The 18,436-nt window shown below is 36.8% G+C and overlaps 1 protein-coding gene and 1 long non-coding RNA gene across 2 annotated transcripts in view; one reads left to right on the top strand and one right to left on the bottom strand.

The window, feature by feature from the left end:
- The window catches only part of VEGFC (vascular endothelial growth factor C), a 74,415-nt gene that overhangs the window by 40,015 nt on the left and 15,964 nt on the right, over nt 1–18,436 (bottom strand). The gene's annotated exons all lie outside the window — the stretch shown is intronic.
- Nucleotides 3,516–16,887, top strand: LOC128581876 (uncharacterized). The gene is made up of 3 exons (XR_008378935.1): nt 3,516–4,011; nt 6,814–6,972; nt 16,215–16,887. It is a non-coding gene; the product is annotated as an uncharacterized LOC128581876 (long non-coding RNA).

Here is an 18,436-nt window from a genome sequence, read left to right as displayed (position 1 = left end):
AAATAAATAGGCTGGGGTGGGGTGGGGTGGGAGGGTGGTGCATAGCACAGTGGTTAAGGCACCAACCACATCCACCGAGGAGGCTGGCGGATTCGAGCGAGCCCGGCCTGGCAAGCTAAACAACAATGACAACTGCAACAAAGCAAAAATAGCCCAGCGTCATGGCGGGCTCCTGTAGTCCCAGGTACTTGGGAGGCTGAGGCCAGAGAATCATTAATGCCCAAGAGCTGGAGGTTGCTGTGAGCTGTGACACCACACCACGGCAATCTACGGAGGGTGACATAGTGAGAGTCTGCCTCACCAAAAAAAATCAAATAAATTAAAAAATAAATAAATAAATATTTAAAAAAAATGTCAGTGAAGAAACTGACTTCATTTATTTTATAAGAATCTCTGAAAAAAAAAAAAAAAAGCATTTTCTGGCTGGGTGTGGTAGCTCATGCCTGTAATCCCAGCACTCTGGGACACTGAGGCAGGTGGATCGCCTGAGGTAGAGTGAGACCCCATCTCTAAAAATAGCTGGGTGTTGTGGCGGGTGCCTGTAGTCCCAGCTACTTGGGAGGCTGAGGCAAGAGTATTGCTTGAGCCCAAGAGTTAGAGGTTGATGTGAGCTATGACACCAGATCACTCTACCAGGGGCGACAAAGTGAAACTGTCTCAAAATAAATAAATAAATAAATAAATAAATAAATAAAATAAAAGGCATTTTCCCTCTTTGTTGATCATAATCACATACTAATGAAGCAAATAATGGGATTTGACATAAATGCATAAGCTACAGTACTTAAAATAAGGTCCAGGTCATAGGATATATTCTCTACAGACCTAGGAGACATAAATTGCACTATAAAAAAATGACATTCTTCCAGAAAATGAGGAAATAAGCTAAGAGAAAAACTTACAATCCAGGAAATTAGTACACCAGCACTGGAGAAAAAAAGGAAAGCTGCACGCAGTCCTTGAAACTCACTCATCACTTGTGCACAAAGACAGAGAATTGCAAGAAATAAAGGAGGAAGAAAGAAATTTTTAGATTACATTATTATGCTTCGTCACCAATTGTTCAATGGAGTTTATTTTGGAAACAGTGAAAATTCGTGGTAGAGACAAGCAAACAAAATTAGTAATTTAAAAACCATCTTAAAAACCCGTGCAAAGAAAACAAAGAAAAAAATAACTGAAAATAAATGATAGTGGTGTAGTAAAATAAAATGTGTTTACTCCCAAATTCAGCTGCACTGTACTGCCTTTAAGATGATGGACAGATGGGAAATGGGTACATGGGGGAGGGGATGAGGAAGAGCAGGTGGGGCCACCAAAGCAGTGGTAAAGACCTGATCTTTGTCTTCTACAATAATGAGCGATGATAAAATATATACGTAAAAATTCACCAAAGTACCAAAAATGTAATATTTAGAAACAGAGAGATAACTGCCAACAGCAACCATTATAAGACCTGAAAGATACTGTCTCTGGAGCACACAACTTAAGGACAGGGAAGGGACAGTTTTTCATGAGGAGCTCAGTTACACTATTTTACTTTTAGCCTTTCTCACACACCATTCCATAAAAATATTATTGCATTTTCAACAAAACTGAAACACATAATGCTTTAGAATATCTGATTGCATACAGTGGAAATGTTTTACTGTTCTCCAGCATTCAGATGCTACCTTTTAAAACAGCTTTCCTTCTCTATTCCCCAACATAAATCCGCACCACACAACTCCCGCCATTGGCGAGTGTAACGCCCTTGTCAACTCTGTCTCTCACTTAACATTTCTTTCCTTTTCTCATCCACCAAAATAGCACCCACTGTTCAAGGCCACATTTACATATTAATTTCAGATTGAAGTTTTCATCAGCTATTTAAGCAATATTTTAAAATTTTTAATATGGGGTAAGTTGACCTCTAAGTTGAGAGCAATATTGTATTATTTTGAAGGATTTAAGAAAAGTCGTTAATTGGGCTCAAACCGGACCTTTGCTTCTAACTATTAGTCAAATAACTTTGGATAAGTGACTAAAATTTTCTCTGGATTTCAGATTCCCCATTAATAAGACAGTGACTTACCAGCACATTGTACCCCATGACTGCATTAATGTATACAGCTATGATTTAATAAAAAGAAAAAAAAATAAGACAGTGACTTTAGTATCTATATAATAAAGTTATTCTACTGTTTGGTGTTTTTATACATACATTCAAATAAAAGATCGAATAAGAAAGCCACACAAGTATTTCAACTTTAGGTGGAATCTCTGTAGACTATAGGTGGTCCACTATATTATTATTTGTAATTTTGGCCAATAGTTTATGTTTCAAAGTACGTTTAACAGTTATTGCAATAAATAACTGAGTTACATAAAACAAGGATTTAGTGCTGAGTCTGGTTCACTAAATAAAAGACACCAATATATTTTAATATTAGAAGACCCATCATTAGAGTAAGAAAAACAGACAAGAATTTCTAAAACAAATAAGGCTCATATTCTGAAACTAAGAACAGCCACTTTTATGGACAGTCAATGTCAAATGTGAAGGCATTATTGACAACTGCTTTTAGGAAAACTGAGTGAAAAGAATTTGTAGACTTTAAGAAACTGCCAAAAATGGCAAAAACCTATGGGAGTGTAACAATATTTAAAAATAAAATGTTTAAAACAAATTAATAAGTAAAAAGATAATCATTTAATGAATTTGTATCAAAGTAGAAAATAAACAATTGCCCATGTCTATAATCCAAGCACTCTTGGACACTGAGGCAGGAAGGTTGTTTGACCCCAGGAGTCGGAGACCGGAGCGAGCTATAAAGAACCCACTGCACTCTAGCCTGCATGACAGTGCAAAACCCTGTCCCTCTCACTTAATGTAACTTGAAAACAAGGCAACATTGATTTGATAATTGACGAGACTAGCAAAGCAAATATTTCTGATTATATCTATAGCTGTTGAAAAGGCCAGTCGTTGGTTCAAAAGAAAGTATCAATTTCCAGCAGACTTCTCTGTCCTGGAATTTTGCTGTTTGTTCTTAACCTCTCAAGAACTGTTATTACCTTGCTGTATACTGTTCTATCTTCTCTTGGAGTTCCTTCCTGCACCCCTTACTAAGTAATCCAGATACAACCATTAAATCCCCAAGTTCTATGATGGTTTCTTAAAACTAGTCTTTCATATATAAATGAAAATGTCTTCTATTAATTATATGACTTCAGATATTTTAAAACATCCTTTCCCTTCTCCGGCACGTTAACCTGCACTTTTAGGCTAAAATATGAGACTGATTTACTACTTCTTACTTCATCAGCGTACAGTTAATGATTGTATGTTTTTATTTGAACAATTTAAATTTTGACAGTATAATTTATTGTTCAGAACAGTAAAAATTTGTTCCACTTAAGACAAAATTCTGACTTGTAGGTATCTGAACTATGTTTTACTGGTTTTTTTTTTTTTTTTTTTTTTTTTGTAGAGACAGAGTCTCACTCCATGGCCCTCGGTAGAGTGCCGTGGCCTCACATAGCTCACAGCAACCTCCAACTCCTGGGCTTCAGTGATTCTCTTGCCTCAGCCTCCTGAGCAGCTGGGACTACAGGCGCCCGCCACAACGCCCCGCTATTTCTTGGTTGCAGTTTGGCCGGGGCCAGGTTTGAACCCGCCACCTTCGGTATATGGGGCCCGCGCCCTACCGACTGAGCCACAGGCGCCGCCCCTGTTTTACTGTTTGACATAAAACTGGAAAGAAAAAACCCCAAAATATTAGTAGATATATGCTGTAATTACTACCATTTGTTGTTTCAGCACTGGATGTTTTGGACAGAGGCTTTTAGAGAAAATTTTGCCTATTTTGATATGTAGAAAAAATTCAGTGGAGCGAGAAATGGCAAAATGCAAAACATAAGAGGTTACAAATGCAAATGCAAAGCTTCTGAAAGGCAACACCCTGGGCAGAACACGGCAAGATGCAATCCTGAGAATTCAACCCTGACCAGGACACGTTCTTCAAAGAGGTGTGTGCCACTTGGGTCATTTTTAACATCATTTGAAAGGACTGTGAAATTGTTTCAGTAAATTATATAAAATACTTTCATATAAATTTGTGAAATTTATTGCATGTAAATTGCTACATTTACATACGATAGCCTTCTATCATGTCTAAAATAGCAAAGTCTTCAGAAACTAAGTTGCTTTGAGATAACTGTACCTGTTTGTTCAATAACAGATTTACATGCATTTTTTTTTTTTTTTCTGCTAGAGAAAAGGCACAATCTCCTCCATAGAGGCTCATGCTTTAATTTCCAAAAGTAGAAAATTTTATTTGGGCTCTGGGCCTGAAAAATATTTCTTGTAAAAGGAGGATAATATTTAAAATAATTTGCACCTGAATCACTAATACAAAAATGAAAGGCTGCATGCTTTTGGACAATGATAGTTTTGGATTTCATGATTTGTCAAAGTTCACTCATATTTCTAAACAAGTTTGTATAATGAAGTGATGAAATACTATGTAAATATCCCATAGTTAGTTAACAATTATTTTATGATAATTTTAAATATCTATCATAACTGGATGCACAGATAAACTAATACAGTAATTTTGTTCAACAGTACTTATCAGCTATAGAACTTGAATGTATGGTTTCATCTCTCTGTAAAAAGGATAAAATAAACACACTTACCTCATAATATTTTTGTGATGATTAAAAGCAATGACAAGTTTATAGACCTCAGTATAATGCTCAGTATACATAATACTTCCTAAATGGTAAGCTATTTTCTCTGAGAAAATGATGTATTTTAAAGTTGATACACATATAAGGAATGAAAAACGATCTTAGATATAAATATTCATTTTGATGAGAATATTTATGATTTTTAAATATTCTTTTGTAAAACTGTCAGATAGTTCATAATTGCTTCAGTGTTTTTCATATTTATACTGTTTACCAAATTAAAAACAATTCTCAGCTAGACTAAAGATTTATCAATGATAAATCATTTGATATCAATATTTATAAATCATTTGATATCAATATTTGTCAAATAAAACATAACTTATTTTAAGAATGGATTTTAAAGGGCGGCGCCTGTAGCTCAAGGAGTAGGGCGCCGGTCCCATATACCAGAGGTGGTGGGTTCAAACCCAGCCCTGGCCAAAAAAAAAAAAAGAATGGATTTTAAAACTATCTTTCTAATTCAAAAATAATTGTTTTTAAGTGGTTAAATAAAATGTGCACTATTAAAAGACCACCTACTCTGCCGCATTAATAAACATTCTAAAGTCAAATGTAAACCAAGATAGAAAAAGAAATGTAATCTACCATAAAAATTAGTTAACTGAAGGAATTATTATAAAAGAAATTTGAAAGTATCCTAAAAAATACTATATAGGGTGGTGCCTGTGGCTCAAAGGAGTAGGGCGCTGGCCCCATATGCCAGAGGTGGCGGATTCAAACCCAGCCCCTGCCAGAAACTGCAAAAAAAAAAAATACTATATAACTTTAACACAGAAATGTCAAACTTGAGATATTTTACAGCTTAATTAAATATATGTAGATTAATTCTGGATTTATTTTGATGTTTCTTTAAAAAATGTTATCTTTTAGCGCTGTAGTCTCCAAACCCTGAGCTGCAGAATGGTAATGGCCAGTGGCCTGTGGGGAACCAGGCCACACGGCAGGGGGCGAGTGGCAGGCAAGGCGCAAAGCTCCATCTGTATTTACAGCTGCTCCCCATCGCTTACGGCACTGCCTGAGCGGCTCCCCGTCACATCTGCGGCCCTAAATTCTCACAGGAGTAGGGCAAACCTGGCTGAACACTGTGCATGTGGCAGGCTACACACTCCTTATGAGAATCTAATTCCCTGATCACTATCCATGGAAAAACTTCTGTGAAACTGGTCCCTGATGCCAACATGGTTTGGGACTGCTGTTTTAGTGTTCATGTAATCTATATAATGTTCAAAATAAAAAAAAAATTTAAAAAAAATACCTTTTCCACCTTTGATATAAAAGCCCTCTAACAAAAGTATAAATTTGTGTTCTGACCAGAATAATCGTAAAAGAATCTAATCACAGAACTTTTGTAGGATAACTTTGCTTTTTTCTCCCCAGTAAAACTTTCCTTAGTTTCATTATCCTTTATACATTATGAAACAGGAAAGAAGCAGCAAACTATTAGATCTATGGTATTACTACCTACCTGCTGTTTCAGCACAAACTCTTCATAAAACATTTTCATATTTTATCCCATGGTGATTATTTTAAAATCATCCATGTTTCCAATTCCCATTATATATAATTGCCCAATTTGGTTTAAATATATTCATGTATCTTTTTAAGCTGTAGAAGCAAAGATGAGCAGAACATGTTTTCAAACTTACAGCTAGTGTACCACATTCTTCCCTGGGTGAATAAAGGTTCATTGGTTAGCATGATGATAATAATTAGAAGAAAATGTCTACCTGAAAGAATAAGATGTTAGACCCAAGCAAAAGGTGCAAATAAACTGCAGCTTGAAATCATGAGAGAAGGGCTTTGAGTTCATTTAAGAAATAACATAAAACCAAATACCCATTTGAGTCTAAATGCCAGGCTCCCAAGAAGTTATGTTTAGCCATTTTGGTAACTTGCGATGGAGAAGGAAGTAACCAAGGAGAGAATGTACACCAGGCCACAGCATCTACTCAGCAGCAAACCTTCCAGAGTTTAAAGTCACTTTGCGCATCACGCTATGAAACAATCTGGACATAAGAGCAGCTTTGGTAAATACCACATTCAAATTAAGTGCTGTCTTGGTCACTTTCCATGTAGGTTTATAGCTTCTTGATGGGTTGGACCTAAGAGAAATCAGCCTGGAGCCCACTTGAACGAGAGCAAGAAGTGTGAGCCCCAAGCTTTGCTGCTTAGCTGTCTGGAGATTTTTGTACCCAGAGGCCATGAAGAGGGGCTGGGACTACACCCAAACCACAGGTTTGAAATTGTTTTCAGAACACACACACAATAATGATCTCATTATTTTATAGTTGTATAAACACTTTGATCAAAACTAGCCTTCCCTCATAATTCTAGGAATACTCACAGTATTTACTAGACTTGGCTCCAAATGAATAATTGTTTTTACATTTGGCATCACTGAGATTATTCAGAAGAAGAGAAACTGCCATGGGTCATGGAGACATTTTTTTAAAAATATATGCTTAAAGTGTCTTAAGCAGAGGCAAAATTTACATTTGTCCAAAGTTCAGGTACCTTTTTCACTGCATCTTAAAGAGTTATGTATCATATACAGTACAACCTCCAGCAACAGTGGTTAAATAACTTAGTGATCGAGGAATGAATAAACAGCAAACACTCAACAAACGTATAAAGTTACTATCCATTAAGAAAATCAATAAGAACTCCCTGTATTTGAAAATGAAACCAAAGAGAGAAAGTTAAAGGATAATTAGCTTTAACAGTACTAATTTATCAATTATTTTTATCAATGTAATTATTCATCGTCCAGTATTTCTTGTGAACTGTGTTTCAGCACACAGGAGAGTCCAGATACTTATTTTTCAAACAAAAGCTCCATTTTGATAGTTTGTCTATAAAATCATAACACAGGGAAGGTTGTGTTACACTTAACAGTGCAGCACAGAACCATTCTTAGTGCACAGGACAGAAAAAAAAATGCTTTGGTGCTAATTCCAGCTGATTTAATTGCTGGAATAATGTCTTAGTTTATGTAAATCACTCCCAGGACTATGTGAGCTGGCCTATCAGCAATGATGAAAATTACATTGGAACACTCCTTATGCACATTAAAATCTGAAAAGTTCAGGCCAAAGAGTCCACTTAGGAGCCTGATTTACATGGTTTGGTTATACAGTACCACAGCAACTGGGAAACTGCCATGTAGCTCCTGAATTGCGCTGTGTATGTGACCCCTCAGACGGCTAGATCTTAACTATAAACCAACAGAGTGCAGGGCATCCCAGACACAAGGCAACTACACTGTGGGTCATAAAAAAGAGAAAGTGCATTCTTCACTTGAAAACCCATTTAATGTATATTGTAAATTGAAATGTTTGGCGCAACTGTTACTGATTGTTCATTAGGAAAATTAATTCTGAACTGCAACTAAAATCTACATAAGGGAAAAGAAAAGTGAGCCAATGAGATACCCTTATGTGGTTCCTGGGCATGTGCCCAGCGGCAGGAAGGAGTGACACGTGATGTATCTTAATACTCTTGTTTAGTTACGTATTCTTCTTCTCCATCTCCTCCTCCTTCGTATACTTAAGCACATGACTTAAAAGAAAGATCTTAAGTTTGGGATCCCATAAATCTTGGTTCAAACCCTACTTCCTCTGCTTTCTTTTTCATTTACCTTCAAATAATTACTGATAATTTTGCATATTAGCTTTATTATGTTTAGATATGTTTCATAATAATTTTTATGTTGTTCTAAAGATTAAGATGTTCAATGTGTTTCATAATGGTGTATACCTTCCTGCTTTTGTTTGGCACTACTTTGTAAGTTGTGCAATCCTAAAAGTCAACTGTAATTATAACTAAGTCCATTCATCTGGTAGATGCCCAGTAATGGGATTGCAGGATCAAATGGGAGGTCTAGCTTGAGTGCTTTGAGGTTTCTCCATACTTCCTTCCAGAAAGGTTGTACTAGTTTGCAGTCCCACCAGCAGTGTAAAAGTGTTCCCTTCTCTTCACATCCACGCCAGCATCTGCAGTTTTGAGACTTTGTGATGTGGGCCATTCTCACTGGGATTAGATGGTATCTCAGGGTGGTTTTGATTTGCATTTCTCTAATAATTAGGGATGATGAGCATTTTTTCATATGTTTATTAGCCATTCATCTGTCTTCTTTAGAGAAGGTTCTATTCATGTATCTTGCCCTTTCATATATGGGATTGTTGGCTTTTTTCATGTGTATTAATTTGAGTTCTCTATAGATCCTAGTTATCAAGCTTTTGTCTGATTCAAAATATGCAAATATCCTATCCCATTGTGTAGGTTGTCTATTTGCTTTAGTTGTCTCCTTAGCTGTTCCTTTATCGTTTCTGACTGAGGTTTTTAGAGATTTTACTTTTCTGTTTCTGGTTAATCAGGGTAAAGGTTTATCTATTTTATTTACTTTTTCAAAAAACAAACTTTTTGTTTCATTAATTTTCTGAATTATTCTTTTGTTTTCTATTTCATTAATCTCTTTTCTTCTGCTGAGTTTGGGATTAGATTGTTCTTCTCTATCCAATTCCATAAGGTAGTTCATGAGTTCTGTTTTTTGAACATAGGCATCTAATGCTACAAAAAAAACAAGTCTTAACTGCTTTTGATGTATCCCACAGGTTTTGGTAATTTGAGTCTTCATTGTTCTTATGTTTGAGGAATTGAACGATTTCCTCTTTTATCACTTCCTGAACACGACTGTCATTCAGCATAAGGTTGTTTAATTTCCATGTCTTTGCGTGGGATGAACGTTTTGTTGGAGCTGAGTTCCACCTTTATTGCACTGTGGTCTGACAAAATACAAGGTATAATTTCTATTATTTTAATTTTACTGATCAGTGAGGTCACTTACGTTTTAACTTGGGAATGGGATAGCTTCTGGATGTGTAAGAGGTCAAAAATCCAGGCAGAAAACAACAAAGAGGCCAAAAAAATAAGAAAAAAAGTAAGACTTCTGGCGTTTTCACAGGGCTAATGAGAAAAACAAAATATTAAAAGTTTGGATCTTTAAAGGCAATCACATGTGCAGGATTTAGATCGTGGAGAGAAAGTAAGCAAGAAATAAGCCTCCCTGGTGCTCAAGGTTTTCCTCTGCAGGCAGTGACTAAGTTTTCAAACTATTTGGGATGCAAAGCAAAGAAGCCAAGCACAAGAATGTTGATGGTCCTGTAAGGCTGATGTCACCACGGCTCGGGTTCATAACCCACCAAGGAAAAAGAATGGCAGAGACCCACAGACTGTGAAAGGATTCTCCAGAATAACAACTCTCAAAGAGCATAGGTGGAACAGGACCATTCTGATCTATGCAAAGAATGCAGGTAAGTAGCCTAAGTCTTCAGCCACGTCACACGCTGATGGAATTGGGGTAATGTGTCCCTTTTTAGTTTATTATCTGAAGATATATTAAACCCTCTCTAGAAGAAAAAAATCAGTTACAATTTTCCATATACAGCATCAGATACTCAAACACCTTCAGCCACATTTAAAAATAAGACTAATAAAAAATAGAAAATATGGACATTAAAAGTGAAACACCAGATAAGGCAGATATGGAAATAGATACTGCAAAGCTGTATCTAGTACATTTAAGAAAGCAGAAAGCAAGAAGAATGTGATGGGAGAAATGGAATGTAGAAATAGAAAACTGAGAAATGTATAATGGAGTAACTGAAAATAGATCAACACATTAAATTAATAGTCTAAGAGTTATAGAGAAGATTGGTGAACTGAAAGGATAGTAGAAAACATCCAGGAGAAACTAGAAAAAAAAGGACAACAGACAGAGGAGATATGAAATCAAAGGCAACAGTAAAAAGGTCTAGCACATATTCCACTGGAGGACAGAGACTACTGGGTAAAAGGAATACTTGAATAGTGGTCTATAATTTTCCAAAACAAAAAAAGGCATCATATATTAAAAAATCACTATGAACACCAAGCAGATTAAATACAAAGAAAACTACACCTGAAAGACTACACTGTAATCGTGCTGCTCAAATCCGAACCCAGAAAGTTGTAAAATCCAACGGTGAAAATCATTTCTCATTCAAAGGAGCAACAATAAGATTGACAGTGGAAATAAAAAAAAAATCAGAACGTAGCATGAAAAAATACTTAAAATGTAGAAGGAAAACATCTAGAATTCTATACCCAGAAAATAGTAGACAACAAAATGCAGAAGCAATTATCTTTTTCAATACCACGGAAAATGTCACATTCTTAGGGACCTTATTCATAAGGAAGAGACCATTATGCCTAATTAGAAAGCTCATTAGTGTAAATACATCAGTTTCCCCAAACCAATTTTTATATTCAATGCAATGCCAGCCAATATAGTCAACACACTATTAAAGAACAACAAACTGGAGGTATTTGTGTCATATACACATTTAGACTTGCTATAAAACTACAGAAGTGAGGCAGTGTGATCCTGATGTGAGATACAGCACAATAACAAAACAAAGTCTAGAAAGGAACAGTACAGAGATATCACTTATGACCAGGGAAACACTAAGAACAATGGGGAAGATGCTGAGTTAACTCGATAGCAAAGGAAGAAAAATTAACCTTGACCCCCTCACAAGTATCAATTCCAGGTACCCTTGATACCCTGCACAAATGTCAATTCCAGGTTTGCAAATGTGAATGTAAAAGTTAAAAACAGTAAATCTTTTAGGAGACTATTTTTATGATACTGGATAGATGAAGACTTATTGAACAAGATAGAAAATGCATTAATCATAGAGGAAAAACAAGAAAAATCACCTTACATTAAAAAGAAACTGGCTATTAAAAAAGAGAGAGAGAGACAAATATCTGCAAGGCATATAGTCTACAAAGTCTGGCCTCTAAATCCTGTGAAGGAATTCTCAAAATCAGTTGTTGAAAACCGATATAGAACTGAAAAGAAAAAGGAACGCAACACTTGAAAGGGCGTTCTATAAAGGAGGATATCCAAATGGGCAATAAACCCATAAAAGAGCATCCAACTTCATCAGTCTCCATGGCAAGACAAAATAAAACCACCATGAGATACCATTGCATCACCACTGGATTAGTTAAAATAAAAAAGACTGACCCCGCCAAGTGTCTGGCCAGGATATGAAGGAAAAACGGGTTGGGATATTTATTCCACTCCCTTTCTCCACGCCTCCCCTGTAGTCAGGGGAGTGGGTGCCCTCTGCAGTTGGTGTCTCCTGTTGCCGCCCATGTTCCATAGTGCCCAGCATTTCTCAGGACTGATAAGACCTGCCCCTGCAGACCCAGGGTGGTTAAAACTTCCCACTGTTGCCAGTTGGCCCCCGAGGCTTCACGCTCTTCTGTCTCCGTAACACTGTCCACACCTCTACAGAAGGGACAGTCATCAAACTCTTAAATTAAAATAACACCAGCACCCTGACTGCTATTACTTCATAGAGACTTAGGCTTTTGCTTTTTATAAAGTAAAAGGCTATTCTAAGGCCTTATATATCACAGAGGAGGGACATAAAGTGACTTATGTGTTAAAAGTGTTATTCTGTCTGCTCTGTTGAGAATACTTTCTGGGGAGGTGAGGAATAGAAGCAGTGAGACCAGGGGAGAGCCCAGGTGGCTCAAGCAGAGAGGAAGCAGCAGTCACAGTGAGAAGTGGGCACATCCTGCATACATTTTGAAGACTTAGCCAAGTGGACTGCATCCCTGATGAGTCTGGAGGGAAGGAAAGAAACAAGGGTGACACTGTGCATTCTGACTCGACCAAATGAAAGAAATTTGCCACCATTGATTGAGGAAAGCTATGGGTAAACTCGATGAACTTCAATTTTGCATATGTTAAACTTGAAGTCTAGTACCCATATCCATGTGGAAATGTTCAAACAGGGAACTGAAAAGGGAGTTGGTTATATTTTAAGGTAAGAACAGAGATGTGGATTAGAGAGAAAGATTCAGGATATTGAGAACCAGGAACTAGGTTAAATCACTAAAAGAGATGGGAGAGTTCAAAAGGGAGAGAGGACAGGAAGCTAAGCCCTGGTCACTCCAACATTAAAAATTCAAGAACAGGAGTAGCCAGCGATGGAGAAAGAGAAAGAACAGCCACTGAGGCCAAATGAGCACCATGAAGACAGAGCTGGAAAAAGAACGACGGCTGTTGTAACTGTTGCTGAGTAAGAGGATGTGTTATATATTTAATTTTCTATTTACTATGATTGCTATGGCATTTTTTTTTTTTTTTGAGACAGAGGCTCACTCTGTCACCCTAGGTAGTGTCTTGGCATCATCATAGCTCACAGCAAGCTCAAACCCTGGGCTCAAGCCATCCTCATACCCCAGACTGCCGAGAAGCAGGGACTACAGGCACCCACCACCACACCTAGCTAGTTTTCCTATTTTTAGTAGAGACAAGGTCTGGCTCTTGCTCAGGCTGGTCTTGAACTCTTGGCCTCAAGGGATCCTCCCACGTTGGCCCCCCAGAGTGCTGGGATTACAGGCGCAAACCACCTTGCCTGGCCTCTATGTTGGCATCTCTCCATGGGGAGAGGCTTTTTAATTTCTGAAAAATGAAATTAAACTAAACATTCAAATTTCCAGCTGTAACTGGATCTTATCCCTCTTTTCTTACTCCACTGAAAATATTTACAAAAGTTACACTAGAAAAAAAAACAAAAAAACAGGTTCTTTCCACAGCTACCTAATGATTTCAGATAATATTTTTACTTGATATTAATTGGCTTCTTTTTAAAATTTTATATTAAATTTGTTTTCAAAACACACTTATTTAGTGCATTTGAACACTATAAAGTCTCTTCCCAAGCTTGACAAGTTACTTCCAATGCAAAAGGGTAAATACTAATATGACCAGCACTGTTATTGTGGAAACAGTTTTAAGATATTAGTCATAAAAATTATTTTTCTAAATATATTTAGCAGGTTTATTTGGCTACATATGAAATCTCCTATAAAATCTGACATGTTATTTCCAGTGACCTAAATACAGTGCTTCCCCCAGAAAGTGGAACGGAATAAAGCCTCAGTGCAGACTTTCCAGACAGAGAATAAACATAGTCTCTGATACATTTTCAACGTTGAAATTATGTTTCTATTGTAGTGTTCTCTGGATCACTGTCCCTGAAACAATAATTGAGCTCCTGGTTTAGCAGCAGGTTAGGATACAAACTTCAGGAAAAGCCATGAGAGTTCCACATGCTGGCAAACAGCTGTGTGCTCTCCTGGTTTCTCCAGGGGATGAACACCTTCTCCACCACTCTGCCGTCCACAGAGCAGATAATTCTCACCTCACCTGTGACACACACATGAGAAATCCACCTTTCTACCTTTCTGTCTTCACCTATCCTATTCTTTTTTTTATTTTTCTTTTTTTTGGAGACAGTCTCACTCTGTCACTGGGGAAAGTGCCATGGCGTCATTGTTCACAGCAACCTCAAACTTGTGGGCTCAAGTGATCCTCCTACACAGCCTCCTGAGTATATGGGACGACAGGCACCCACCACCACGTGTGGCTAGTTTTTCTGTTTTTAGAAGAGACAGGGTCTTGCTCTTGCTTAGGCTGGTCTGGGACTATTCAGCTCAGGTGATCCTCCTGCCTCGGCCTCCCAGAGTGCTGGGATCACAGGCGTGAGCCACCTGACCAGCCAATCCACTGTTATCTTTCTTCCAACAGAAAGTACAGTAACTCATAAACATGTGGAATTTACTTCTCTCAAGGACATTTACTTAAAATTTTACAAAACAGGAATCAAGGTTTAGCATAAAATGATGAAATCCAAACATGGAACCCTTCAAAAGCATCAGCCTATGTGACAATTACCCACAAATAAGGCACATCAAGAAAAATAATTCAAAACATTAAGAATAAGTAATACAACTGCAGGGGAAATTTTAAATAATATAAGCTGGACAGATGCTACTGTGTGATCCATGGAAATAAAAGGAAAATATTCAGACTTCAAATGCCCTTATAAAAACTGTTTTCTGCCCTCTTTTAAATGTCTTTCCATGTCAGATTCCTATTAAGTTTGATACAGTCTACTCACAAAACAAAAACAAATTAACACATACATGACTGTGAATTTGAATAAAATAAATATTGTAAAATATAAAGAATAAGAATAATAAAGAGATAACAGAAATGTGTCAAAGACTTCTATTAACATCAGGAATGTACTAAATACATTTTTGAGATCTTACGTTTTCCATTTTTTCTTTCTCAGTGAGTAAATAGACAAGATACATAAGACACTCTGTTATAACACACTAAGAATCTTGTATGTGGCCCAATGCTATGGAGCCATTGTTTTCCCCTGGAGTATGACGTGCTCCATCTGTACCAGGTGTCCTAAGGGTAGTGTGAAGAAAACTGTAATCATCTATCCCTCCCTTACGCTTGGACTTTTGTGATGATCACACAGGAAGAAGTCAGTATTACAGAATTCTGTTACCAGAGCAGCCTGTGTTCTGACAGTAGCTGTCTCCTACTTTTCATACAGACTGTGTGAAGAAAGGGAAGAACGGAAATATCCCCAATACCAAAGTTATTTCAGAAAAAGCGCAGCTGAACCCAGAGGAAAGAATGAGCAGAGTGGCCAAACAAAGCCCTATTATGGTTTATGCATTAAGTAGTGGAAAGGAAATCATCAAAAAGCAGTCAAATAAAATTTGAAAATTTTCTGTTTCCAATCTCACAAAAAGTGGAGAGAAAAAGGAAAAGCAACACCAATACGTTAAAGAAAACATGTTTTAAAGGTTATATGTACTTAATATGGCATTAATTTCCTTATACAAAAAGCTACATTACTTGAATACTTTGAGAGCAGTCGCCTTCCCAAGATATTCCCTTCTCGCTTACACACTTTGTCACAATAACATTAGTGAGGTTAAATTCTCATGTGTTATATACATTTTTCATGTAAGAGCTTGTTCTCCAAACTAGACCTTAATGTTTTGGTATTAGGTGGTAACAAAAGATACTAGGTGGTAACATTCATCTTACTTAAATATCAGTAACATTTATCTTTTAGGTGAGTATACAAAGGATGCAACAAAGATTATGAGCATCGCGGGATAAAAAAATCTAGAAATCACAGGGACACAATATTACAAACACTGCTAGTTGTCTACTGCAATCATATGAGCATGTCCCCCAAAGTTCATGTATTGCAAACTTAATTCCCAATGCACCAATGTTAAGAGGTGATTAGGTCATAAGAGCTCTGCCCCCAATAATTGATTAATGCTTTTATTATTGAGAGTAGACTTAATATAAAGGTTAAGTTTGGTCCATTCTCGCTACCTTGGACTCACTCCTAGTAGGAAGCTTCCTTCTGTCGAGGATGATGAAAGGAATGCATTTCTCTGCATTACAAACCACTCAGTCTGCACTGTAGAGTGGTATAAAACAGACTAAGATGTTTAACCAAAGCCAATTCTCCTCTTCTTCTTTACAAAGAGAATTTCAATATTGTCTGATGATGTACTTTATTTCTCAGCTTCTCTTACAGCTACAGATGGCCCAAGACAGTTCTGTCCAGTTAGATACAAGTGCCAATCTGCCCGGGATATCTGAGAAAGCCTTTGCTTTGATTTGAAATCAGACACAACACTGGGGGAGAATTAGCCTTGTTGTAACTACGAGGGAAGCAGCACGAGAAAGAAGGCCTCACTGTAAGGACGGCCAGGAGAGAGAAACAGCGGCAACTGGGACATGGAGGACAGGAGGGGGCTCCGTCTTCTACTGTCCCTTCACTGCCCCTTGGTATCTTTTGGTTACTGGAGAAAAATAAACTCCAAGTTGCGTACGCCACTGAAGTTGGATTTTTGTTAGATATAGCCAAATCCCATTTCAATTGATTTTCTCAAAATGGTGGAATCACCAGAGGCAGAAATAAAATTCTTTTATGGTTTGAGAATGACTACATATATTTTAAAAAATCACCTTAGCAGCAAAGAACACAAGTATAGAAGAACCCTGAGGAAAAAGAAACCAAAAGAAGAAGAAAGGCAAATTTTTTAAATTTGTGAAGCCAAATAGTAGAGGTGGTAAATAATGATAGCACTGAAACAAGTGGAAGCAGCGAGAATTCTTGTTTTAATTATAGCAAAGTAATTAGGATAATGAGGTCATATTTAATATGCACTAATAAATACAATAAACATTTGAGTTATTATACTTAAGATGCTAATCTTCAGGAATCTAGAACATTCACTTATGAAGACAACCTGATTTCTTTATAATACTGAATAAATGACAAGTTAGTATTCTCTGCTTGTAAAATTTACTGGTTCCAGCACATGGATAGAAAAAATAAAGTAACAGAATAATACATACTATAAAGTTGATTTATGGAATGTCCATTACTTGTCATTCTTAAATAATGTATGTTATAGGACTACTTAATGTATAATGCAGCATACAATTTAATAGAATGAAACTGCATACTAAATAAAATTCTAATACTTGAATTACTCAGAAAAGTTATGAAAAATAACATTGTGTTGGTTTTTAAATAGAAAGGAGTTAAGTCATGCAGATAGTAACTTCAGAAGCCACAGAGCCAAATGAGAGGATCACTTCTGCTTGTCAGTCATCAGCCTTATTTAGTTACGCTAGTTACACTATACGTGTATGGAGTTTGTCAAACAGCTTATTTTTGTGAAACAATTACATTTGTCTATATACAATGGGACCACATGCAAAACAGGAGAACATAAAACTGAAAATTATCAAAGAATTAAGAAATAAGAAAATATAACCAATTCTAGAAATTAAAATGACTTCCCTACTTAAACTTGATCTGTAAACACACACCTCGTGGTCCAGATCACATCTTTTTTTAAATTTCTTTTTATTTTTATTATTTTTTTATTATTAAATCATAGCTGTGTACATTAATGCGATCATGGGGTACCATACACTGGTTTTATAGACCATTTGACACATTTTCATAACACTGGTTAACATAGCCTTCCTGGCATTTTCTTGGTTATTGTGTTAAGACACTTACATTCTACATTTACTAAGTTTCACATATACCCTTGTAAGATGCACTGCAGGTGTAATCCCATCAATCACCCTCCCTCCGCCTACCTCCCTCCCCATCCCCTCCCTTTCCCCCTTCCCCCTATTCTTAGGTTATAACTGGGTTATAGCTTTCATGTGAAAGCCATAAATTAGTTTCATAGTAGGGCTGAGTACATTGGATACTTTTTCTTCCATTCTTGAGATACTTTACTAAGAAGAATATGTTTTAGCTCCATCCATGTAAACATGAAAGAGGTAAAGTCTCCATCTTTCTTTAAGGCTGCATGATATTCCATGGTGTACATATACCACAATTTATTAACCCATTCGTGGATCGATGGGCATTTGGGCTTTTTCCATGACTTAGCAATTATGAATAGGGCTGCAATAAACATTCTGGTACAAATACCTTTGTTATGATGTGATTTTTGGTCTTCTGCGTATATGCCTAGTAGAGGAATTACAGGATTGAATAGCAGATCTATTTTTAGATCTCTATACATTAGAACACAAACATTAACGTTGCTTCCCACACTTGACATGAATTGATTTGCATCCTCTACATTGTAGGTAAGAGTATCCTGGAAACCAACTGGTCTAGCCTCAGACCAGGAGAGGCTGCAGCTCAAATGACCCAGCTGCAAATATTACTGACTCACAGGTATCCTAAGCACCGGCCAGATGGAACAA

Source organism: Nycticebus coucang, chromosome 1, assembly GCF_027406575.1.
Source record: "Nycticebus coucang isolate mNycCou1 chromosome 1, mNycCou1.pri, whole genome shotgun sequence".
Classification (NCBI taxonomy): Eukaryota; Metazoa; Chordata; class Mammalia; order Primates; family Lorisidae; genus Nycticebus; species Nycticebus coucang.
This window is presented reverse-complemented; position numbering and strand designations above follow the sequence as displayed.